Here is a 27079-nt window from a genome sequence, read left to right as displayed (position 1 = left end):
TCGTTTATCTAAAAGATCTGCACATTCATTCGCTTCTGTCCTGCCAAGCATTTGTTTATTGCTAGCTTTTTCGATCTCATTCTGGTCTTCTTTATTACTTCTATCCTCTTCCAACACTTTTGGCAAATTATACTTGTATGTACGCCATTCCCTTATTTTACCATCCATCTCCAATAGGATTAAGTACATGGGCCGTTATTGTGGGTAGGAGATACGTATCCACAAATCTCTGAGGCCAGGGAAAGCTATTTGTCACAAAGGAGGGAACTCCCACACCTTCTTGTGAACACTGGCGACTAATATCGTATAAGGCTTGATGTGCATTTGTCAAGTCAAAATAAGCCGTCTTACACTTGTACAGTTTATCCTTATGCATTAAAGGCTTGAAAGTCTCTTGTGGCAAGCTCCTTATGCATTAATTGAGAAAACACATTAACTACGTTTAATTCCGGCACCCTTACACCGGGTGGACGTCTCTTAATGACATTAATTTGTCGGCTACATCCAAACAGAAATCAGAGGAATCCACAGTTGGTAACAACAGAAATAGTTGCAAGAGGTGGTGAACTCTGCATTCACTCACACATTCATCCACACACAAATAAGCAAGGAATTCTCCTGAGGCAGCCTAGGTGTGGCCTACTTTCACACTTTGAACACCCAAAGCCCTATCGCTGGCAGCAATGGATGAAAAATGGTCACTGCATTCCAGCAGGATAATTCACAAGCACAGAAAAAAAAAAAAAAACAATATCCATGTGGTAATACTAAAAAAATTACATAATCAACGACTAACAAACGTCAATCACCCTAATCTCACCCTGTCACCCTACACTTGAACCCAGGGCGCGCCGCACCTGGATAGAATTGAAGACCCCACACCAGGCGTCCTGAACTGTGTGAAGGACAGAACCGCAAGGGGGCACCCCTCTGAAGAAGTCAATCCCGCGGTCGACGACAGGGACAAGGCAAGTCAGAACAGCCTATGCATTCTCCAGAAGGATCACTACCTCCTTCTATTGGCCACTATAAACATTTAACTTTGGGTATATCTAAACCGTGCACTGCCAAGATATACACTCACCTTTGCCTGAGACAGCCCCCAGTAGTACACTTAAGTACCAACCCCCTCCCTTTTGCAACTAGGTGGACACAATGTTACAACTGGAGGCCCAACCGGCTTCCAGAACAAGTCAACGCAGTGGAGTGACACGCCCCCTACGGCTACGCTAATGCAGAGTCCCATGTGATCTGTGCCTGGGACCGTAACAGGTGGGCGGCGGGATGCCTGCAGCCCTGTGCCTGCCCAAAGAGGACTTTATAACAGCAATGAAAAAAATGGAGAAAAAAAAAATTACAATATCACATTTGACAGGATATCCTGAAGTAAAGATGTAAAGGAAACCCACAGTGACACCACATCCTCCGAAAAGCAAAATGTGCAAGAGTGAAAGGGGGAATATAACTAGGGTGAGTGACACTTACAGTCTGCTGCAAAGGAGAAGTGGTCTCACACCAAATGGGCAGGGAGGGCAGAGAGAACCGTCCACCTGATCCAGAGCAGCTACCGAAGATCACCACTCCCAGAACTGCAGTTCTTCACCAAATGTTGACTCTAAATATAAAAAGTCACAGGCACAGGTGAGTTTGAAAGGCAGGTTTATACCTGAACACTTAGATAGCTGGCATGTAACCAAGTGTCCAATTTGCATAAGTTCAATACAGCCTTTTATTTCTTTAAAGCAGAAAAAGGCATTTCGGTACAAATCCAATACAATCACAAGATAATTTCTCAGCAACTATGGACCAATGTATGACATGTTCATCATCACGCAGTACATGTTACACAATTATTTGATACAGTGCCAATCAGAAGAAGCTGCATGATAGTTTTGGTGGAACTCGTCACCCTTACGTGTCCATTGATTGGGACAGTGGGGTTTTTCCAAGACTGCTAAGCAATGCCTTAACCAATTAGAGACAGGCACTTCATCTCATCTATGTAGGGTTTGGTAATGGTGTCTGTTGCTGGAATAGCTAAGTAATGCATGTTGCAAATAAGGACCTCGAGCAAGCCTTGCGTTGCCTTACCAGATATTTACTTCAGCACAGTACATCAGTTCACCACGGGTCATGTATTTTTGCTGTGCACGTTCTACATGCCTTATCATCATTGAATATCATATAAATGTCACATGGCACATAAAAAGACAAGCAGAGAAAAAGGATTCCATAAGTAGAACTAAAACAACTACACACAATTTTATAAAAACAACAATGAGACAAGTTATAAATAATAAGAATAAGAAGGAACATTTCTAGCATTGTTAGAATGTCATTAAAAAGTCAGGCATACCTTGTTGACAGCAACAGCTGTCCTTATCGGTGGAGGCGCAAAGACAGTATTCCCTGCCAAGGTCAAAAATCCACTGCAGTAGCATTCAGTCAGTCTTCCTCCAAGATGTATCATCTGCGAAGGGATGTACCATGTTACTCCGCATACTTTTACTCCGCATACCGTTACAACGCGACTTTTACAACGCATACCATTACAACGCATAGCGCTTTGGGGTGCTGGATAGTGGTAAGTATAATTTACTATTCTAACTCCAGTCCCCGTGGACCCTAGGGAAGGTGTTGGATAGTAAATTATACTTATTCCCTATCCTAGAGCGCCCCCCAGCGCAATGCGTTGTAATGGTATGCGGAGTAAAAGTCGCGTTGTAATGGTAGTGCGGAGTAAAAGATGCGTTGTAACGGGTGTATACCTCTGCGAAGCACTCTGGCCGCAGGTGAGATAGTCTCTGCCAAAAATCATAGGCGTAATCTGGGCAAAGGACCTCTCCTGACATAGTGAGAAGGAGTCATTTGATCCAGACGAATGTCGCAGTAGATGTTGTGTGTATGTCATTAATCGAAGAACTTGACAATATCACACATCTTTGAAAGATAAAGTCTGGTGATATCTGTATTAAAAAGCAGACATGATCATGTTTCTGCATCAATGAGGAAATATGGCGGTCTCCATTGTTCAAATTGAGGAAGATGACGACTTCCATTGACTAAGCTAGAGTAAGGCCTACATAAGATGGAGTTGGGCCTTAGGAACTGTACGTCATACCCAGCGTGTACCCCTGAATGTGATGTCATAGGGGACTGTGTAACCAAGAGAAATTTTACTAATCTGTAGAAAATTCATGCTATCAAATTAACGTCTATATCTAGGACAATATACTTGTCAGTATAATATAAAATATACTTGTAGTAAAACATAAAAGACAGTAGTGCCTTAAAAATATAAAAGAAAATTAAGACATATGTGATAATACATTTCACACAGCGAAGCATGAATATGGGCAATCCTTGCGTTACTGCTCATTATAAAAATTATATTTTCGAATCTATCTAGAGCATGTTATGAGTGTTGGCGAATAAACATATCAGTGATAGCATAGATACGCCAGATTAACAAAAGCGTTATAAAAAAGAAAAACTTGAAAAGAGTCCATTAAAAAGAACTCAAAAACATTTCCCTTGCAGTTTTTAATTCGTATAGGCTATGTAGTACATATGATGGATACAGGTCAGGATTCATTGGTCAACTTACGTGTTGAGTTCACTCCTCATCAGAGGACGTGTTGACATCATCAGGTGCACACAAGCATATGTGTGATCTTTGCGAAGACCATACAGAGTATGATCGTGTTCAATAGTGTGATGCCATTCTGATGTCACGTACCCAAGTAGGACTACAAAGGGTAGTGATCAGTTTCTCCTCTTTTATGCATGATCTGGTTTTCAGGGTAAACACATCAAAGACTCTTAACATGAGATGTGCTGTGTGTAGTTTTAAATGTAGAAAAATGTATAGATAAGAAGAAAATTAAATTCGTAAAAACATTCTCATATCTGGGCATTCTTTTTTGATCAAAACCGTAGATGGACCTAGGCGGTGCAAGCTAGAAAACTGATGTTAATAAACCACTGCAGCCTTAGCTAACTTTGCGAGAAAATTGGGAAGGCATCCACCTATTGTGCTTTTACAGATCTATCAGGCTAAGTGCGTTTCTATAACTATGTACGGTGCTGGCGTCTGGGGCCATGTTGAATTGTACCCACTACAATTAAGTAAAAAATGTGTTTTTAAGAATTCTATTCGCAGTCCCGAGTAGCACATCGTCCTTTGTATGTCACTCGGAACTGGGTGTGCCATATATATCAGATCTTATAAAAATAGAGCCTATTCTATCAAGGCACAGGATATGGACATCATCAAAAACTATGCTCAATTAGGATAGTATAAATGATATTCCTAAACTTGAACGGGTATCAGCTATACCGTGATTAAAGTACGTTAAACCTTTTATGTAATATCTGGGTCACCCCTATTTTTACACTAAGCCCAGCTCTATGACTGCTATAACAAGAAAATATCTTAAAGAAAAGGGCGTAATATTACTGGATTCACTCAGACTAGTAGCAGAAATTGTAAAGCCAGCAGTACTGTCAGATCAAATTATTTTAGCCACCCACAGCATTCAGCCCTATCTTAAAATTGTCCCTGGTGAATATTATAGATTTTTACTGACCAGATTTAGACTTGGGATTTTACATAGATTAATAAACTTACCAACAATGAATGACTGGTCAATAGTTATGCATTTGTGCCCTTGTGATGGTCTTTCTGAACAATCAACACACAAATTTTACTCTGTGCAAAGGAAAAGATTGATTTTACCAATTTTAAAGTTATCTGGTTTGAGACAATGTCGCCCTGCATGAATAGCCTTACAATTTTTAGAAAACGAAGATTTAATATGCATCTTAGAAATGTTTTTAAAAAGTGTATTTAAATGCAGGAAAACTATCTGATGTGAATTTTTGATCAATGAATGCACAAGTAAGATGAGAATTTAACAGAAGTCAAATGAAAATGTTTTACACATGATGTTTTTATACTTTTTGCTATGATCTGTGATATTGTGTGCTTTTATTATTTAAAAAAAAATAAAGAAATCGAATAAAGCTATTTTTTTTTTACAATAGTGTGTGTGTTCGATCAACCAGCAACGGGCTGCTTATCTGAGGCACTCGATGTTAGTTGCAGCCTGTCTCCTGGGGGCTCGAAAAATAACAATAAGGCAAGCCATTCGTCAAGAGCTGCATCAAAAAGTGCTACTGGTGATACTGCACTGTCATAGGTAGCATCCAGTATAAGGGACATGTTCACTGCTTGGCACTGTTTCTGGTGTTCATGTAGAGGATAAATGATTGTTTTCATATCAAAATAAGCCACTGGGGGCTACTCCAGGTGTAAGTCCAAGAGGATGTCAGTCGGACAGTTTATGCACCAGAACACAGTTTTTACTTGCATAGCATTCACTTTGTGAAAGGTGAGCAACCACTGCTTGCAAATAACAGATATTCAATCACAGCAGCAGAGCGTCCATTGGGGCGTAGCGCCACCAGCCCTGGACCCGCGGCTGCCGTAAAATAATTAAAATAAAAGTTTTTACTCACTGTGTGTATTTTTAATATATTTAGCACGATATTTATTCGGCGCCGCCGGGCAGCACCCGACTGAATCGGGAGTGCGCAGGGGGGGGGGGGGCGGGCTGGTGTACGACGTCACGACGAGTCTTCTTCTAGTTGTTTTCCCGCGTGTATGCTTCGGGCAGCAACTTGCCCGAGCATGCACAGGAAAGTCCCCAGGGCCCATTAGCTAGTAGGGGGGGTGCAGGTTTATGCTGGCGGCAGCCCCAGGCAGCAAAAGGGCGACAGGGCGAGCAGTTAGTGTGCCCTCCCAAGCCAGGATTGGCCGGTCACCGCGCAGCACAGCAGGGGCAATCCATATTGGATGCCGAGCGTGGGTGCCCTGCAATGGCCAATCACGGTCTCTGACTTAATGTAGTCATGCAGTGATTGGCCCCTGCCATTTGCGGCGCGCGGCGCTGCAGTGTCTTTGGATCCGGTTCAGGTAACGGTTCACTCGCCTCGTGGACGGTGTGTGGAGTGGAGACGAGACAGTGCCTTTTGATTGCCTGACGCCACCGCCTTTCTTTCTGGAGTGGAGTCTCATTCTTCTAGTAGTGTGTGATCGATGTGAGTACAGCTCGTCTCCACTGGTCTCGGTCTTCCTGCTCCTATTCTTGACCTTCACCCGGCTTCACCCCTTTCTCTCCTTCGCTTCTCCCCCGCCCCATGTCCCGACTCCCGGGCCCTTCTCCTCGACCCCACTCTTCTGATTCCAGCAAAGACCCTGAGTAGCATTTTCGTGGGCGTTGTTGTGGACTTAACAATAAACTGTGATGTTATATTAGCATAAGTTGCAGCCTACTTACTACAACTCCTTCATTGTAGAGTGTTCTAATTTAAACAGCAAGAGTCAGAAAGACAAATATTGGAATGGTCGAGATAAATGTTTATTCCAGCCAATTTTACTCCTCCTATAGTGAATTCACATCACAGGGGCTCCCAAAATGTTCATGTTTTGATAATAATATGTTAGCAATCCATTCTCTTAATTAGGGAGTAAACGGGTGGTGCTCTGTGTGAATGGAAGTATTTGTGCCCTGGGATTTTGCAGGTCTGAACTTGAAATGTCTGCCTTCCCAGATCCTGACAACTCATCAACTACTGTTTAACCATTTGTAGAACCCACGTTCAGACAAGTTCCAGATCCCAGAAGAACTCTGTGAACACAACCATGACTAATACCAAACCAGAAGTGAAGCATTAGTTTGGCATGTGTGAGCGGCACCTAACCACCTAAAAACCACCTAATCACCTTGAAACCACGTGAGAACATGAAACTCCTGTGCCCCAAAGCCATCCCTGCAATATGTACACTTTAAAATAGAATGAATCATGCAATAAATATTGTTTCTGGCAGTGTTATGTTGTATGTCTCTTTAAGATGCACGAGTGTTAGAATGCAGAATGGTATTGTGTGGGTATTCCATGTGGAACATTGTTGGTCTGCTGAGCTGTTGAGAGGAAGACATCGCTTCCCTGGCTCTCACCTGTTATTACCAATTTTCCTATGAATAAATATATTCTACAACTATATCTTGTTGGAGTACTTCACTACAGATTGGCGACGAGGGAAACTGGAGTTCTACACAGAAATCTACAGAAGAATAGTTAATATTGAAGAGAATTCGATAAATTGTTTTTTTTATTTTTAAGAAAACAAGAAACGGACCGGAGTGAACGATTGCTGTGAGTTACACTTTAATATTTATTGCGCTGTTGCCACCACTTATACCCAACTGCGCTTTGCCCTTGGTTACATTTGTGCCTAGCGCCACAGTTGGTATAACCGTTGAGGTTACTGGGTACCTGCATCTTTTGACCTGCGATCACCATTCCATCTGCATGCGCTGACTTGCTCGTGAAGGACTGCGCACGTCACTTGGCTACGCAACCAGTCAATAGCGCGTCTTTAGGAACTGACGTCAGACGCAGGTCACGCAGCGTGACCCCAACGTGGCGGCCATTTTGAACACCTTGTTTAAATTTTTTTGATCGTTGCGGAGACGATCGATTTTGCGAATAAAGGCTTCAGCAATATATAAAGTTCACAGCACATGAGAGAGGAACAACTACAATTGGGAAATATACATTCCGGTCAAGACATTAAGGTGAAGTAGATATAAAACAGTTATTTGGTAATTAATTTACAACAGGTGAGAAGTCGGGAGAAGGTTGTTTTTTTAAAATTAATTTTGTATTTTCACATGTACTTCACAGTGCATGGAAGAAGGTGACTGCATTGTGAGTACTGCTGATAAGGACAGAGACATGGCACAGCAACATTTTTCAATTAGTCCTCCTGAACCATTTTGGGTTAAAGGTGCTCAACCCAGTATAAAATGGGTAGAATGGAAAGAGTATTTTGTTAATTATTTAGAAGCTGTGGATGAAACAAAGAAAATAAAATCTGAACAAAAAAAGAGAATTCTACTACATTCCTTAGGTCCCTTTGGTTTAAAGACTTTCTCTAGGATGAGTAAATCTGATGACTCCGATCTTGATGAGTTTGAGAATGCGATCAAAAATATGGATAAGTATTTTGCACCCAAAGTGTGTATTGGGGTCATAAGACACACATTTCTTCAAAGGAAACAAACTAAAGAGGAAACTGTGGATGAGTGGATGGACGACCTTAAAAAACTTGCCATTGACTGTAATTTTGACAATTTACATGATGACCTAATACGTGATCAACTAGTGATGCACAACAACAACTCTGCCCTACAAGATCGTCTTTGGGTTAATGGTGATGCACCTCTTGATGATGTGGTAGCCATCATGAGGAAATCCGAAATGTCTGGGAGGTGTGCTACAGTCGTAAAGGAAACTGAGAAAGATTTATCCAAGTCTTCTGGAACTATTTGCAAGATTCAAACTCCTAATGGAAATTTTCGCCAACAGCAGCAGCAGGGAAAATGGACTAGCCAACCTACAAGGGTTCAGAATAAGAACATGGAGGAGAGGAGATGCTACAGATGTGAGAGCAAAGAACATCTAGCATTTAGTAGACTCTGTCCAGTGTTAAAAAAAAAATGTGGTATATGTGGACTTTTAGGTCACTTTAGTAAAATGTGTCGCAGACGCAGTAATGTGAAGTATATGTATGAAGAGGATGTAGAAAGTATGGATGAGATAGAAACTGAGGACGAATGTTGCGTAAAGAATGTTCGTGGAAACTATGTAATTAACATTTCTGAGGATTCTTTAAAAGGCAAACCAATTTGCGAAATATCTCTTGGTGGGGTAGTTATAAATGTGTATGCGGACTCCGGTTCCCCATACACGATTGTAAATGAGGAAGTCTGGAGAAAGAGATTTGCAAACAAGATTGGTGAGCAATTGAATCCACCTGATGTTTACCCAATCAGTTATACTGGTAATAGAATTGGCATGATTGGATTCAGGTGGCTTACCTTTTTATTTAAAGGCAGATCCACTAGAGCAAAGTTGTATGTGGCAAAGGTTGGACCATCGGTGTTAGGGTGGTTCGACCAGAAAAAATTGCACATCATTTTAGATCCTAATTCCAAGGATAAAGTACTGATTTTGGATGATTGCAGCAAAATGGAGGAAACACTGTCTAAGTATTTTCCTAAGATGTTCAGCAAAGAGCTGGGTGTTCTAAAGGGGTTTGAACATAGGATTATTTTAAAAGCGGATGCACAACCTAAGGTCCACAAGGTGAGACCCATACCTATACTGATAAGAGAGGAAGTTAAGAAGGAGATTCAGGGACTGCTTGCCAAAGGCATTATAGAGGAAATTGAGACGTCTGAATGGATTTCGCCGATTGTGGTTGCCCGGAAACCCAACGGAAAAATCCGTTTATGCATTGATTTGCGCCACTTGAACAATAATATTGTGGTTGAAAAATTTCCCCTTCCCAGAATCAATGAAATGGTATCTTCCCTTAAGGGTGCTACATGGTTCTCCACGGTTGATCTCTCTGCCGCTTACCACCAGGTTATGTTAGATCCCAACTCAAAGAACCTTACGGCGTTTATAACGCCGTTTGGTTGTTACCAGTTCAGGCGTATGCCTTTTGGGTTGGCCTCAGCCGCTGCTGTTTTTCAGCGGCTGATGCATAAACTTTTTGGAGACATGGAGAATATCTCATTTTTTCAGGATGATATTTTAGTTGCGGCGAAAGACAAAGAGGGCCATGACTCTAAGTTAAAACAAGTTTTGGATACCCTACAGTCAGCAGGCTTGACTGTGGAGTTATCCAAGTGCAAATTCAGCCAAAGGAGTGTTTCATATTTGGGACACATCATAAGTGAAGAAGGTGTCGAACCCGAACCCACTTTAGTAGAGAACATAGTAAAATTCCCTGCACCTGTTTCAAAAGATGAGGTGAGAGCGTTTCTTGGCATGGCCGAGTATTGTGCCAAATTTATAAAAAAATTTGCTGCAAAAGTTTTCAATATGCGTGCACTTTTGAAGAAGAACACTAAGTTCATATGGAGTGAATTATGTGAAGAGGAGTTTAAGTTGGTCAAGAATGAATTGCAAAATGTGAATGCACTCGCCAGTTTTGATCCCAATATTGATTGCCTGTTAACCACTGACGCTAGTGACAAGGGCCTGGGTGCCGTTTTGTCACAATTTGATGAGGATGGTAAAGAAAAGATAATTTTGTTCGCATCTAGAGCTCTTTCCCCTGCAGAGAGTAGGTACCCTATCATCGAAAGAGAAGCCCTTGCGTGTGCGTGGGCATTAGAACATTTTCGTGCTTTCGTTTGGGGAAAGCCTGTGACCATTCGTACTGATCATAAACCATTGATCCGTATATTGTCATGTGAGGGTATTTCTGGTGCGTCAGCAAGATTAGCGAGACTGTCTATGCGGATGAAGGAGTACATTTATAAAATGGTTTACCTACCTGGGAGAGACAACCGTATTGCTGATTGCTTATCTAGACTTCCACCTCCTTTTGAAGAATGTGAGGACGATCCTTGGAGTGAATACTGTGTAGCTTTGGTGCATGATTGTGGTGAGCCTGCCATAAGTAAGACCGAATGGTTGGCCGAACAGGAAAAGGATACTGTTTTGAAGAATGTGTTGGAATACATTTGCAAGGGTTGGCCAAAGAAGAAGGGTATTCCTGGTTTGGATGCCTTTTGGCAAATCCGCATGGAGTTGTCTTCTGAAAATGACATACTCTTTAGGGGTGATAGAATTGTTCCACCTGTGTCATTGAGAAAGAGAATTTTACAACTTTGTCATGAGGGGCATTTTGGTATTGTGAGAACCAAATCGATTGTTAAGGGGATGTTTTGGTGGCCAGGTGTGGACAGCGAAATAGAGGAGTTTGTAAGGAAATGTGTGGTTTGCATGTCCGCTGACAAGACACTTAGGACTTTCAAACCTAAAATGAGTGATGGTTTGATACCTGATTTTCCTTGGGATACTATTGCCATTGATATTTTTGGACCCATTGGGGACTCCAAAGAATATGGGTTAGTTGCTATTGACCTTTTCTCCAAGTGGCCAGTTGTAAAATTTGTTGAGAAAATCGACACTCAGACGGTGCTTAAATTTTTCTATCGGACAATGGTGTCCAATTTACGTCCAAGCAGGCTAAGGACTATTTTGAAAGATGTGGCATTAAACATAAGACCACTGCACTGTACAACCCTAGTGGGAACGGCACTGTCGAAAGGTTCAACAGAGTGGTCAAAGGCGTCATTCAGGCCTCTGTGCATAGTAAACTTGATTGGAAAGTGCAAGTACAGAAGGCGGTTTGGTCGTATAGGGTTACTGTGCAAAACAGCACTGGTATGTCCCCGTTCACCATGATGAGAGGCAGAACAGCAAGGTGTAAGTTTAACCCTGGTTGGTTATTTGATGGGAAAATAGCAATTTGGTCCCCGATTGACGTCAAAGACAATTTACTGTCTAATCACGACAAGAGCAAGGAATTTTATGATTGTCATCATAACACTAAAGAGGTTTATGTCAAGGTTGGAGATTGGATGAGAGTTAAGAAACCCTTTAAGGTACCCAAGGGCGTGAGTCGCTTTGAACCACCGTGTAAAGTGGCTGAAATCTTAAGAAATTCTGTAAGATTAGATGATGGAAGGGTGTGGAATCTTAAAAACATTGCAATGAACCCTGATCAAGATTGTGTAGAGCTATTTTCCAATTCCAATGCCAATAGTTTTGATTGGGTGGAAGATCATTTTGAGAATAGTCACCTTCAATCTCAACTTGGTAATGATTCTGCATCTGTTTCTTTTGAACCTAAGCTATCCAGCCCACCTTGGTGTAATGAGGGGGGGGTGGGCGAGGGTTGCAGTTCTAATGTTCAGACAACTACTAGTGCTGCTACGCATTTGGATACACGTGATACTCAGGGTAAGGTTGTCGACGTTTTACCTGATAAAAGGACAAGAGTTTTACCTGGTTGGCTTAAAGACTTTACTATGTAATTAGTTGACTTATTTCTGTTGCCTTATTTTCATTTCTTTCTGGCTACTTTTCTTCCTTTATGTTTTTTTATTTCTTCCATTGTATAGGGGGGGGATGTGTTATGTTGTATGTCTCTTTAAGATGCACGAGTGTTAGAATGCAGAATGGTATTGTGTGGGTATTCCATGTGGAACATTGTTGGTCTGCTGAGCTGTTGAGAGGAAGACATCGCTTCCCTGGCTCTCACCTGTTATTACCAATTTTCCTATGAATAAATATATTCTACAACTATATCTTGTTGGAGTACTTCACTACAGGCAGCCAGAGCCCTCTGTAATTAAAGTGTTCAGGTGTTGTATATTTTCCTACGCATGTCTCAAGGTTTATGGGTCTTCTCCTGTGGTCATTTTTGTATATTTTCCTAGGTCAGAAATGTTACTAGTCCTTCCACTTGACCTGTTATTGTGACATCACTTCCGACCAAAGAAGAACAATGAAAGCGCGCTGGGGGATATGATAGCATGAGTGTGTCAGAATGTGCATGTCACTGTGATTGGGGAGTTCCATGGGTGCAGTGTGTGCACGGTGGAATGGGGGGAGGGAGGAAGTGGTGGGTGTTTAAGAGGTTCGAGAGGTGTAGTATCTTCCAAATACAGGCAGCAAACATTATATAGTTAAGTACTGGTTTCCTTTATTCCAACCCCTGCTGGAAAGGACACGTCCGGCACAAACGGTCTCCCAGCAGTTCTGACCCAACATACAGAACACTATTACATCCTAAAATCCGATAATTCTAGAGCAAAATGTAAAGTTCCAACTTTACCTCTATGCTTACCAAGATGCTTAAAGACATAAGGCACTATACTACAAGAGGGTTTACTGTTGTAGAAGATGATGGCACGGGGTCGCTCAATGCCACTCTTAGCTTACTGATTTAAGATGATGTTTGCATGTGTGTGCCTGTCCCATCTCGTACTTCACCTTAATGAGCCAGCATGGTTTGGTGATGAGGATGTGATTGGCAGTGCATGGATGACTAAAACTTGCCCTCATGGTCCCATAAAGGTAAAAATAAATCAGAAGGTCCGACATGAAGAGTGCAGACGGTCTGATGTATTTGGACTGATAGCGCAGTGTCAGCCTGGCTGTTGACTAAAAGTCTCCGCTAGTGAAGCTAGCGTGGGTCCCTCACTCAGAAACATGCTTGTTCCCCTAACTCTAAAGAGAGTGGCAGAAGTCTGAGTTTAAAGGACAGGATACTTTGACTCATTTCTAGCAGATTGCCTTGTCTGACAAATTTAAAAAAAAATCTTACTGCCTTTGTGCGTGCTTAGGGAGTTGCTGTGTTGGCCTCACTTCATGGGAGAATGAATTGACCACAGAAGTTATGAGCATAATGGAGTTTTGACCTGTGAGGCTGCCTTTGATGCTACAAACGTCCTCTCTTACTAAATAAAGTTGGTATTAAACCAGTGTGCCTCATCCAGCCAGGTTTAACTAACGGGTTGAGACAGATGAATTGTTTTGGTGTTTTAATTTAAAGCTTAATAAAAACTAAGGGTCTGGTTATGATAGCGGTAAACCCACGACCGGCAGCCTGTCGCGGGCGGGTTCACTGCCATTGTGCGGCCATTCTCTGCCCACCAGATAAGGATGGGGGGCGGAGTGCTGGCGGACGGAAAGCCTGTCTGCCAGTGATCCAACGCAGGCAATCGTTACGATTGCCTGTCGGACCCGTACACCATACCTAGATGGTGGCAGTGCCTAGGAGGCACCGTCCGCCACATTAGTATGCTGCATTCCACCACCCTTTGAATGACGGTTCCTCCGCCATTCAACGGTTGGCGAAGATTGACTTTGGGGGCCCATTGCGGGCCTACCTTGTGCAGGGGCAATGCAATTGTGCACTTGGGGGGCACCTATGGTCCCCCCTACAGTTCCCTGCACCAGGATGCAGGCACCAGGTGGTGCCTGCCACGTAGTGAAGGGATGTGATTCTGGGCACATCACTTAATCTCCCCGTGCCTAACAAAAATGAATGTGTCCTTCTGAAATGAAACTGGTGGTATGTAAAGTGCTCTGATACCCGATGTCTCGGGTCTTGTTTGCGCTGTATAAATCTCAATTAAAAAAAAAAAGCACAACATGCATTTTGCCATTGCGGCGGTGCTGCAGCCAGCAGCACCCACTGCAGTGGTAAACATACACAATGCGACCGCCACAGTGGCTGTTGCATCATAATTGCATGAGCGGGACCGCCACCATAAAGCAACCCAGGCAAAATTAGTATTAACGTGCTATTAGGGGATTGGCAGAGATCCTGCTGCAACCCACCTTCATTGCTCTGATTACTCCCACAGAGCATTTGCAAAAACACAAAGGTTTGGAAAAAATGTGATATGAACCTTAGAGGACGCATTTCTCTCTTCTGAACCCTGGCTCCACCACTGTTGCAAAACTACCACAGGCAGTCTCAGCAGCTGTAGGGGACTCAGAAAACTTTCACAAGCAAGGTGTGTTGAAGGTTCGAAGTAAAATATCCTCATAGTAAATGTGCCCCATGCCTGAAAAAAAGTTCAAAAAATGATCTGTATTCTAAACTTTTTGAGTCGCACAGTGGAATGCTTGCTATCCGTCAAACTGTTTTAGGAATCCACTTGGCTTTCCTAAAACACAAAGCATAGCTGCCCAAGTGTCCGGTCCATGTGTGACAAGCTTCTCCGGGTCAAGTTTTTTTCTTTGAAATTTGGGACTTGTGGTACTAGATTTATAATGGGATAAACAAGAGTACCAGCTCCAGAATGGAATGAAAATACTAATAAAGGAGCAGCTAATCACACGTCGTCATAAGAAACTTGGCAGGAATATCATACCTGGAAAATTGCCCCATTCGATGTCAAACTGACACAGTCAACCATTGAGTTTTTAGTTGATAACTCTTTGCAGGCATAGCCAAAATTAAAATTTTAAATGTAAAACCACAAATCACAGAATGCAAAATTCTGCAGACTAAAGAAACAGTGCTCACTGAAGATGTTACATGTGGTGGGCACTTGGCAGCAGTGCAAACCATGTGCACTTCTCTCGCTATATTAATAATAATATTTCACGTCTGCAACAAGATGCTTTTCCAAAGTTTCTTTGACATGGTGCAGCAGTGCTTGTTGAGTGCAAGGCCAAGAGCACAGACTTTAAAATATAGTGACAGAAGCACCCACTACTTTGCTTGGTATCTCTGGGGTAATCTAGGAGCATACACAGGGCCAGACTGAACGCCATGTCACTCCAGCATTTGCTCAGTAGGCTAAAGGCCTCGGGACTGCTTTCAAAGCAGAAAGGAATGCCTTAAGGTCGGACTGAGGACAGGAACAGACTAATTTGCATATAGCCAAGTTCTGAGCTGGGATGGTGCAGTGAGCTAAAAAAACGGTGATGGATCAAGCCCTGATCTTTGGACTGGGTAAGAGTGGTCTGCTTAATTCAGGCACTCTGTTCATCACCACCCCCTTTTCTGAATCATTTTGTCCACCATAAGCGTGGAAGGGTATACTCAGATGTGAGTCCCTTGCTCATTGCACCATCAGGATTCAAGCAAGCCGGGCCGACGACGCCAGAAATGGCAGAAACCGGTCCCCGGAAGCTTGTTTCCTTCCCAGTACAAGAATTGGCTTGGTAGTTTGGTTTGCCCTGTTCCCATCATGCACTGGGACAGGAACAGACTAATTTGCATATAGCCAAGTTCTGAGCTGGGATGGTGCAGTGAGCTAAAAAACGGTGATGGATCAAGCCCTGATCTTTGGACTGGGTAAGAGTGGTCTGCTTAATTCAGGCACTCTGTTCATCACCACCCCCTTTTCTGAATCATTTTGTCCACCATAAGCGTGGAAGGGTATACTCAGATGTGAGTCCCTTGCTCATTGCACCATCAGGATTCAAGCAAGCCGGGCCGACGACGCCTGAAATGGCAGAAACTGGTCCCCGGAAGCTTGTTTCCTTCCCAGTACAAGAACTGGCTTGGTAGTTTGGTTTGCCCTGTTCCCATCATGCACTGGGACAGGAACAGACTAATTTGCATATAGCCAAGTTCTGAGCTGGGATGGTGCAGTGAGCTAAAAAACGGTGATGGATCAAGCCCTGATCTTTGGACTGGGTAAGAGTGGTCTGCTTAATTCAGGCACTCTGTTCATCACCACCCCCTTTTCTGAATCATTAAGGTCGGACTGAGACAGAAAATAGGCCCGGGAACCAAAACAAAAGTGCCTCCCCATTAGCGAATCAGATAGCTAAAAAGAACCCACATTTGCATATCTGGCGTTTTAAACTTTTAAAGGCACAGTGTATTTGTGTTTTGCAAGGTATATGGGTCTGCATGCGTTTGTGCTTACTGCAAGGTTAGTGGTAAAGTCAGAGTAAGCAACAATTAAAAACAGAACCATCAGACCATAAAAACAGGGCCACAAATAGCCAGAAAAAAACGCAGCCCACATATTGATCTTTCAGATCAGCCCATCAGGCACTGCCAGACTGCACAGCCTGACCCCCTGGCTGGCATAACTCAACCATGCCCACATTCCCTCATTGGAGCCTTGGCCTCCTGGCTGTGGGGCTGATTTGAAAAATAAATTCCAGGGCTGATTTTGGTTTCCAGTCCACCCCTGAGAGGTCGGGTAGAAGAGAAAGAATGGCCAGAGAAGGGCCATTATGAAAGGAGGATGGGAGGAGAAGAAGGCACAATGAGAATAGAGGGGGTGAAAAGGTGCTTAGGGAAGGCGTATGAGTCATAGCGTGCTATTGGATGCACATAATCAGCAGAGCTATTTGTGAGGCCAGCGACTATTCTTTATTTACAGGCAAGCCCAGCGGCGGCAGCCATAAACAAAGGGTGGTTGGGCGGGAGGCCTGCGCAGGGCTTAGAAATACATTTTTTATTTAAGTACCCCGAGCTATTAACTGTCATCTAAGAGCTGGATGCAAACTGCAAGGAAAAAATTGGAGCGTTATGTTTTTTCCCCACAGTTTTTGTTTCATTACCCTACTGTTTCAAAAATAAATTGTTATCTTTTCATTTTCAGCACCTGACAACCTGATACATTACCGCATTTTGGGGCAATTTTCCAGCAAACAACAAGAGGACCCCAACCTCCTTTGCTGCTCTCTCACCCGACCCCGGCTACAACCCAGCAAACACCAGTGACCAGTGTTAAAGGTAAGCAAACTGATGCTATATATTTTTTTACATGGGAGTTAGGGCTATGTAGTATGTGGTCCCTCTCCAGCGTCTCTTTCAGTGCCTCCAGCAACCACTATGGCCCAGAGAGGCAGGAGGCAGTACGGCTGTAGTTTAGCAGTCATTTTGTGGGAAGGGGAGCTGTTGGAGATGTATTTGTATTTGTACTGAAATTTCATATTATTGCACTCCACCTTATACGTTGTATTTTGATTATTGACAGGTTTATCAGCAAACAACCAGAGGACCCCAACCTCCTCCTTTGCTGCTCTCTCACCCGACCCCGGCTACAACCCAGCAAACACCAGTGACCAGTGTTAAAGGTAAGCAAACTGATGCTATATATTTTTTTACATGGGAGTTAGGGCTATGTAGTATGTGGTCACTCTCCAGGCCCTGAAGCAGTGTCTCTTTCAGTGCCTCCAGCAACCGCTATGGCATAGAGAGGCAGGAGGCAGTATGGCTGTATTTGTACTGAAATTTCATATTATTGCACTGCACCTTATACTTTGTACTTTTGATTATTGACAGGTTTATCAGCAAACAACCAGAGGACCCCAACCTCCTCCTTTGCTGCTCTCTCACCCGACCCCGGCTACAACCCAGCAAACACCAGTGACCAGTGTTAAAGGTAAGGAAACTGATGCTGTATATTTTTTGTACATGGGAGTTAGGGCTATGTATCTGGTCACTCTCCAGGCCCTCAAGCAGTGTCTCTTTCAGTGCCTCCAGCAACCACTATGGCACAGAGAGGCAGGAGGCAGTATGGCTGTATTTTGTATTTGTACTGAAATTTCATATTATTGCACTGCACCTTATACGTTGTATTTTGATTATTGACAGGCTTCTTTAATATATATATTGGTAAGGCCAGCAACACACCATCATGAATACAGTACAAGAGCTGATTGCAAGGTCATTCCAGTCACGGCCACTTGAACAAAAACTACAGATAAAGCAATTAGGACCTCATCAGCCTGAAATAAACCTACAGCAAACTACCCAGGACGGAGGAAAAATGTCAAAACGAACATTCTCAAATGCCTGGTACAAAAAAGCTGATTGGCTTACAGGGTGCCCTATAAAAAATTCTCTGTTCTGCTTCCCCTGCTTGCTGTTTGGTGGTGACTTTTCTTGGACACGGCAAGGAATGGTAGACCTGAAGCACATCGCTGAAAAAATGAAGAAGCATGCGCTCACAAGAAATCATCTGGAAAACCTGACAAGACTGGGAATGTTGGGGGAAGAGGCACCAATTGAGCATCAGATAAATGATGCATATCGCAAATCCATTCAAAAACACAATGAAGCTGTTGATAGGAACAGACAAAATCTATCCAGGATCATTGATTGCATTCGTTTCTGTGGGGCTTTCGAACTGGCATTGCGAGGCCATGACGAATCAGAAACTTCCTCAAAACCTGGGATCTTCCGAGGCCTAGTGGATTTAATGTCAACCATAGACAAGGATTTGGAAACACATTTAGCACGTGCCACAGTCTTTAAGGGCACCTCTAATACAATACAAAATGAACTCCTTGACTGTATGCTCGAAATTATAAAAAGTCATATTGTGCAAGAGTTGCGAAACACAAACTTTGTGGCTATTCAGGCTGATGACACCACTGATGTGGCCACTAAAACACAGTCCGTGTTAGTGTTTCGGTACCTTGACAGTGACCGAAACATTGTGGAGAGGTTTTTTGGGTTCACGCATTTAAAAGACTCTAGTGCAGCAACCATCACTGAAGCTATACTGTGTCAACTGGACTTAATTTTCCCGGACCTGCCTCAAAAACAAAAACTTATCGCACAAAGCTATGATGGTGCGTCCGTAATGAGTGGAAACCTTGGTGGAGTACAGAAACGAATTCGAGATGTGTACCCTAATGCTCATTTTGTGCACTGTTACGCCCACCAACTCAATCTTATTATGCAACAGGCGGTATCAAAGATCAGAGAGACACGAGTTTTCTTTCAGGATATCGGAGGCATAGCAGCATTCTTCACACGTTCCCCCAAAAGAACAGAAGCCCTTCATGAGATTGTGGACAAAAGCGTACCAAGGGGATCCTCAACTCGTTGGAACTTTCACATTCGTACAGTCAACTTAATCTTTGAAGAGAGGGAGGGCCTTGAGAAATGTTTTTTCGCCATATCATCCAGAGAAGACTTTGATCGCACAAGTCAGAATGAAGCCCATGGCTTTCTTAGAACACTACAAGACAAAGAGTTTCAGTTCTTACTGGTTTTATTCCATGACATAATGACTCATGTTGATGGATTATACGATCGGTTACAACGAAAAGACATAGATACTGTCTCTGTGAAAGCCGTTACATCTGCATTTGTACAAAAGATAATGGAAGAGAGAGATGGGGTTGACGATTTGGAGAGCAAACTGCCAGAGCATTCTATCAGGGCCGGCCCAAGGCATGTGCAAACTGTGCACCTGCACAGAGCGCCAAACCCGAGGGGCCGCCACGACGACCAACCTGTCACCGAGCCGAGGATCGGATTCGGATCTAGTATCACTGTGGCGGCCCCCTGGCAGGATTTGGCGGCCTCCACGACCGGGCAATGGCTTGGCAGCGACGGCGCGCGTGAGCGCTCGAGTCTTGTTTACAGTCTAGTCAGTTTGGTTTCAGTTTAAGTTGCCCAGCAGGCAGCAGCCAGCAGTTGGGTCCCAGGGCCGTCAATCTTACCCTATGACGACGTGACGGCCCTGGGACAGCCCCCGCGCGCTGTGCGCAGTGCGCAATTTAGCCACGACGTCACGCTCCGCCCTGCGGCGCCTCAGTGTGGGAGAGTGCGTCACTGTGAGCGGTGCGTCGTCGACTCCGACTGAGCTCGTCACGGAGAACAAGAATTAAAAATCATATCAAAATTAAGCGACTCCTCGTCCTGTCGCCTGATCATCGTCGTCGAGAGACACTAGAACACCTGAGTGTCCTCCTCCGACAAGTCTTTCCCCCCCCCCCAGAGTCCGACTAACGCCGGTGAGACTGAGACTGTGTGCTCACAAAATATATTTATAAATTAATCATGACTTGTAATAATCGCCTGGCCTGCCTGTCTTTCCAGTTGAGCTGCTAATGAATATGGTCTTGAGTGTGTAATAACATGATGCGCAGCGTAGTCGCCAATAGTACTACTGAATAATGGTATATTGGTTTTTGTCTCTGCGCCAGTGCGCCGCCACATTATGTTCACGAGACACGCGTGTGTAACAGTATGTGAGGTGGTCGTGCCTGCCTGCTTTTGAGAAGAGAGAGTAGCTGACTGTGTGGGAGTAGGTGTGTTCGGTCACTCAGTGCGCAAGCGTCTTTAGCATTCATTGCTAGTCACAGAATGCGTCACGGACTAAAGCCCCACACAGGCCCCAACCATGGCAAACAAAGGGTGCACATCCTCAACCAAACTGCTCAGAATTCCAAACCGAAATCATAAAAAAGCGGTCTTAATTATTGGCCTCCTTGTCAAGTAGATTAATTTTTTTTTAAAACCACGACTAGGCCTCGTTGCTCTTCGCATGATTACACCTCAGTAATTACGGCAGCCATTATTCCGTTTTCCTGACTCTTGCTCAGTTCGCCTAGCTAGGAAGGGGGTGCCGCTAGTTCCGGGGGCTCCAAACTAGATGAAAATAACAGGACCAACGCCCGAGGCGAGCTGCGCAGGATCACACAATCAATGCTTTCCGCTCCCAACGCCGCGAATGTTGGTTCCATCCATCACACGCGCTTCGCAAGGCTGGACTTTAACAAAGGTTGCTTTGATGGTCTTCAGCTTGGCAGGAACCCGTCCCCATGCCTGCAAAACCAAGGCCACCGACCAGAGCTTTTGGCCACTCTCTTCAAATCCCATCTCCCGAAACTCCAAGCCTACGTCACTTCCTTTTGAGCTGTACATCATTCCCACCCAGCCCCCCTCAGCAGCCTCCTTTCAGGAGCCCCACCCTCACCCTACATCCTTCATTCCCTATTCATGCCTCCCATAATCCCCAGCACCTCCTGCCTTGTGGGGTGGGCGGGCTGCAGCCGGTCAGATTCACTGCTGCAGGATACCTCTGCCAAGGTGGCATCCTGCCTGGCTGCTGGTTTGATAGTAGGCATGCCAGGTGTGGCACAGGTGGCATCACGTCTGCCACCCTAGGGTTGTACCACAGGTTTCACGCATGTCTAGGGTTGTAACCACAGGACTCACACAGGTGGCACCCTGTCTGCCAACCTAGAGTTATACCACAGGGGTCTTCTGTCTGTCAATGAAACTCATTTTATCGACCTCAGAAGGATGAAAAGCCCAGTGACCTTAGTATTTGCAACTGCTATCCAACCGTTTGCTCTCAAATAATTACCAGCTGTGACTCTGATTTGTTGCAATGAACCCCTTGGAAATCTAACACTTACACCGCTATCCACTGCCCAGTGTCTGTGCTCTAAAATGAAGCCAGAATTGGCTGAAAGCCCATTTGGCGCATTTCATTTTCCTCTAAGGACATTGCATATGGTGTAATAACTACCCCTCTGGCATGTAAGACTGAATGTCATATGCAGCCTGAAGCACCATAGTGTGCCAGCCACTTTGTAACCCTAAATATATGACGCAGGTATCCACTGGGCCCCGCCCCCCTGCAGCCTGCAAGCTCCGCTGGTTGTAGACAGACCTGCAAAAATGAAGGCTTTCATAGACCTAAAGCCTGCTTCTGAGTACTAATTAAATCACTCCAAAAACCACCTCATGCCTAGAAGTGAAGTGGTAGAAGCCTAAATTAATGTAAGACTTGACTTGACTAATGTAAGAAGTACCTACAGTGAATAAATCACCAACGCCTGCTGTACGGAAAGCCCCCATCTTCCGGCGCCCCCACCTACGCTCCCTGCACAGGGCCACCATGAGCCTAGAGCCGGCCCTGATTCTATTTTTGCAAACCGCAGACAAAACATCACCTCTCTGGTACGAATTGGAAAGGAGATATGTGACATTGTAATTGTGCAGGCAAAAGAAAGTTTTTCATTCACAAAACATTTGGTGACTGCCACTTTATTGCAAAGTAAAGAGTTTGCACAATATGATGAATCCTTCCCTGAGCGTGCTCTGAATCAGGCTGCGGAAGCATATCCTATGCTCAAAAAAGAGCAGTTGAGAACTGAGTTAACTGTACTCTACGGAATGCCTGTGTACCGGAAGGCCACAAGCGCCTTGAGTTTGCTGAGGTTAATTCATAAACTGCATATGGAAAACTCACTTACAGAGACAGTGACTTTACTCAAAATTGTGATTACGACTCCAATGACAACAGTAGAAGCTGAACGATGTTTTTCAGCCTTAAAGCGTATAAAGACATTCCTCAGAAACACCATGCTAGAGGAAAGACTAAATGCTTTGGTGATGCTGTCTGTACAGAGCAAGCTAGTCCAAAAGATACCGGACTTCAATATGCAAGTAATTGACAAGTTTGCTACACTGAAAGACAGACGTGCGGATTTCCTTTACAAAAAGTGAATGCTGCTACTTGTTGGTTGAATACAAAAAATTCTGATTGAGGTAAGAAATGCATTGTTATCTCTGTTTTTAAAAGTTTTGTAGTGTTTGTTCTATTTGGAGACTACACAGATTTGCTCACCTTTGTTCACTGGCCGGACCTGTCTCCCGCAGGGTGAACGATTCGTTGCTTGTGTTGCCTATCAAACCTTTCCCCTTGGCAAATTGCGAAAACCTTTATACCATTTATGTTTGGGGTACTTGCGTGGACCTATGTGAAGTGTGTACAAAGCTCAGCTCAACCAGAATCACGGTAACAGCGCATTGCGCTGCCACTTTTATATTGAGTATATTGTAAGACTGTTTTTCTTCCCCCGCCTTTCCTTGTTTTGTTTCCCTGTTTTCCCCTTGCTTGCCATTCGTTACTCTAGAGTCTAATGTTCAGTATATTGTAAGACTGTTTTTCTTCCCCCGCCTTTCCTTGTTTTGTTTCCCTGTTTTCCCCTTGCGTGCCATTCGTTACTCTAGAGTCTAATAGAGTCGGAAGGCCGTAGGGGAAGACTGTGGACTTTTCTTCAAGTTCCTGACGCTCCTGCGGAACGAACCTGGCAACCATTACACTGCTGTGTAACTTCTTCTACTCTTAGAGCTGAGATTTCCATGAAAGTCTTATAGTCTGAATTCAGCACTTGAGCATAATAGGACAGAATGTATGAAGCTCTGTGGTAATACTGAATAAGCAGCTACCTATGTTATGCCATCTATTAATGTAATAACTGCACTTTCACAATTGCTTTATTAACCTTCCTGCTTTCTCAAATTTGCTTGAAAATGCACGATTTTTCTTCTTCTTTTCAAAATTTTCTTGGGGGGGTAACCCCCCTTTTGGGGTTCGGGCTCGCTCGTTGCGCTCGCTCGCTACGGTGCGGTATGCTAATTAGTTTGCGCCCCACCACTTTCAAATCTCACCCACCGCCCCTGTTCAATCATATTCCCTTTATCGTGCCAGAGTTTCTCTGTAACTTTGTTCAGTTGGAAACGGGTATTCCATGTTGTTGATTTCCATGGCAGAACAGGAGAAAGATGATGCTACCACAGTAAAATTAGCAGTATAATGATCGGACACCTCCCAAAAGGTTAGAAAACAGAGAATGACAAAATGACGAAATAAGTCCAAATACTGCTTTAAATCCAGTCACTAGATCAGATCCAATGTTCTTAAAAAGATGCACAATTCCAGTTGTTACAGATGAATTAAGTATTGCTTGAAAAATATCTGCAAAATGCGCCGGATCTTGTGTGTTAAACAGCAGCTGAATCTCAAGCAGAATGGGCTGTTTGCCCATTATAAACTTAAACCTCTGAAATCTAAGGGACTTCTTTTTGAAAGAGAACAGACAATAGTTTGTAAAAGTCGCCAAAACGCATACATTTCAAACTAATACCAGGCCAAGGGATGTTGCTAATAGCATTTGTAGGCAGAGAATAGAAGGTACTTCCAAAACACTGTATTGTGTGTGAAACCATTATCAGGTATGGCTGCTCAGGTTCTAACCCACAGCAATTAACATTTGTTAAAAATAAATGAGAGCCATATTCAGAAGTTCATGGTTTCTGGGAATTGAGGTCATAGGGGAAACATAAAACACAACTTAACCCTGGCATCAAAGTGCTACACAGTCTGTGCAAAGACATAGTGTCACACAGAAAGGAGTGTCCAAGAGGATTTCTGCAGTTTGATGTATTGATATACACAGGGTCATCTCCATTTCATTTAACCCCTTCACTGCGGCGGCTATTCCGACGCAGTGCTAAGGGGGCGGGGCGGAAGAGCGGCGGGCGCATGCTGGTGACGGAACCGCTCCGTCACCAGCGTCTGTTGCGCTGTGCTTATGACGGAGCAGTTCCGTCATGGCCCGCCCCGCTCAATAGAACGCTCAGCGCAGGCGCGGAATCCGCGCCGCGCAGGCGTGCCGAGCGGGCCATGACGGAACCGCTCCGTCATCAGCACAGCGCGACCGCGGCTGATGACGGAGCGGTTCCGCCATCAGCAGGGGAGGGGTTAAACAGATGTGGGTGAAAGTGAATCTGTAGCAATGGAACAGTTGTGAATTGTGCATCATTTCATACCAACCAACAGATTTTAATTTTTGACAATCATGAAAATCAAAGGTTGTTATGGGTAAAGAAATAATACCATGTATTAACCAGGTAATAGATGGTGTGTCACTGACTGTAAATGGTGCATCTAGAATTTGTTTTATACTTAATAAAGCGTACGTGGATTCTCTCTTATCTTTGTTTTTTGCATGAGTGTCAAATTATATGGTTCAAATAAGGCTGTTTCATTTAAAAGTTAGCAAGGCATAAAACCTGATCTAAGGGTTTGTAATGCTCTTAACTGAGCCTACCCGTGTTGTAACAATTTCAAATCTCCTTTCATGAGATCTAAGGCTGAGGACAACATATGACTTAGTGAATAGACCCTTTTAGAAAGCTTGTGCATTCTGCTGTCAAAAACTGTTTGCATGTTTTCCTGATCTATTTGCCTAATTCTTTCTGCTGCTTCTTTTTCAAGATATGTATTTAATTAATTGTAGATGGCACATATTCCTGTGGCAAGCAATCTTTTATTTCTTTGAGGATGTGGTCCCAAAATAAAGTCATACAAATCCATATTTTCATTAATGTAAAAGAAAACCTCTTTTACAGCTGAGAGACTAGAGTGCTCTATCAATCGTTGGCATAACTTGCATACACTGTACGTAGTAACTCCTAAAGGTGTTTGAGTATTATAAACACAAGGACGATTAAGTTTGGGTCCAGGAGTGCTGGAAAGAAAATGCTGCATGCATGTTTTAGAATTATAAGGCCAAACATTTACCAGAAAATTGTGTGGAATTATAGGTTCTGTTCTGTATTATATATTGTTTATATCTGAATCAGACATATTCTTTGAGAATAGCCAATTATTGAATGTGGTCAGATTGACTTTTTGTCAGAACCCAAGCTGATCCAAGTGAGTTACCGGGTTTTAGGTTGAATTTGATTCAACACGGAAGCAAGAAAGTCAATTAGACCAAGGCTTGGAACTCGCAGAATTCCAAGATGGCCGCCAGATTATCTTCCTAATAGTCAGCACTCTAGTTATTCGGAGCGCGTGACATAGGAATCTGTAAAATGCGCACAAAACACCTAACTCCTCGCACCTCACCTGAGGAGCTACCATGAGCAGCAATGTCTTCCCATAGTGTCGGGTAGTGAGTCAGGGTAGTGGCGACGTTAGGATTTTTTCGGCATTTAGAATCGTCGCGTACCTCCATGTTTTTTTCCCAAGATAGCGACCACTACTTTTGAAGCTCTTTCTCCGACTGACTGAAGGCGGAGTAATTCGCTTCACTTGACTTGAGAAATAAGCAAAAACGTTTGAGGAACCGGTGGCACAGTCAACAATAGGTAGTAAACACCAGATACCCCTTGTATTTGTTCCGTGTGCACAACGCTTATGTTAAGCACGCGGGAGGCCTAAGATTAGTGCCTATTTTCGACTAACAATTATTTTTGAGTCATAACCAGTATTAGAGTCTGAAACAGAGGCGCATTAATATTTACCCTTACCGAGTCTATTCTCTGAGTAGCAGTTACGATCCAGGATAGAATTACAGCTATCAAGAAGAAACAGTGCGATGATCTCACCCAGTGACGACAGGGTCTGCGACGATACTCGCAGTGATGGTACTTTATGGTACTTTTCCCGCACCGGAGCGATGCGTTCCGCAAGCGAAGGATGTGTCGGTTCTTGCAGCAGCAACAGGCGCTGCGACGATCTCATTCTTCGCGGCGACAGGAATTTACTCGCACTGATGGGCATGCGCTCCGCAAGCGAGCGATGCGTGAGACTTAGCAGAAAGACTTCGCTTCTTCTTATCCAGCTTCCCAACAACAGGTACAACATCCAGAGGCACCACAACTGGCCCAAGCCCTCTAGGAAGGACAGAACTCTCTCAGTAGAGTTCAGGGGGGAAGCTGGGGGTGAAGTCCTTTTGTTCCTGGGACTTCTTAACAGGGAGCCAGCTCTACTCAGGTCCTTGGAGATCTCTTCAAGCAAGGAGACACAGCACAAAGCAAAGTCCTTCCCCTCTTCTTGGCAGCAAAGCAACTGCAGGTCAGCCCACCAACACACAGCAGGGCAGTCCTTCCTCTTCAGTCTTCCAGCTTTCTCCTTGGTAGAGGTTCCTTCTTGATTCCAGGATGATTATTGTGGATACTTGCGCTAATCACGGAATTTGGAGTCATATTGATACAAACTGTATTGAGGTGAGAGGGAGCCCTTGATGGGGCTACCGTGTTATTATACTCACTATGGCAGTATGTAGAGTTCTCTACTACTATACTATTAATTAAATGTGATTCTAGATATAC

General features: G+C 43.8%; 1 long non-coding RNA gene across 1 annotated transcript in view; it reads right to left on the bottom strand.

The window, feature by feature from the left end:
- Positions 1-1485: 1485 nt before the first annotated feature.
- Positions 1486-27079, bottom strand: part of LOC144819377 (uncharacterized) — a 138338-nt gene continuing 112744 nt past the window's right edge. Inside the window, exon 3 of the long non-coding RNA XR_013607326.1 lies at positions 1486-1615. This is a non-coding gene — a long non-coding RNA (uncharacterized LOC144819377). The remainder of the gene's footprint in view (positions 1616-27079) is intronic.

The sequence above is a fragment of the Lissotriton helveticus genome, chromosome 2_1 (assembly GCF_964261635.1).
Source record: "Lissotriton helveticus chromosome 2_1, aLisHel1.1, whole genome shotgun sequence".
Lineage (NCBI taxonomy): Eukaryota > Metazoa > Chordata > Amphibia > Caudata > Salamandridae > Lissotriton > Lissotriton helveticus.
Note: the sequence above shows the minus strand (reverse complement) of the source record. Positions and strands in the feature narration are given on the sequence as shown.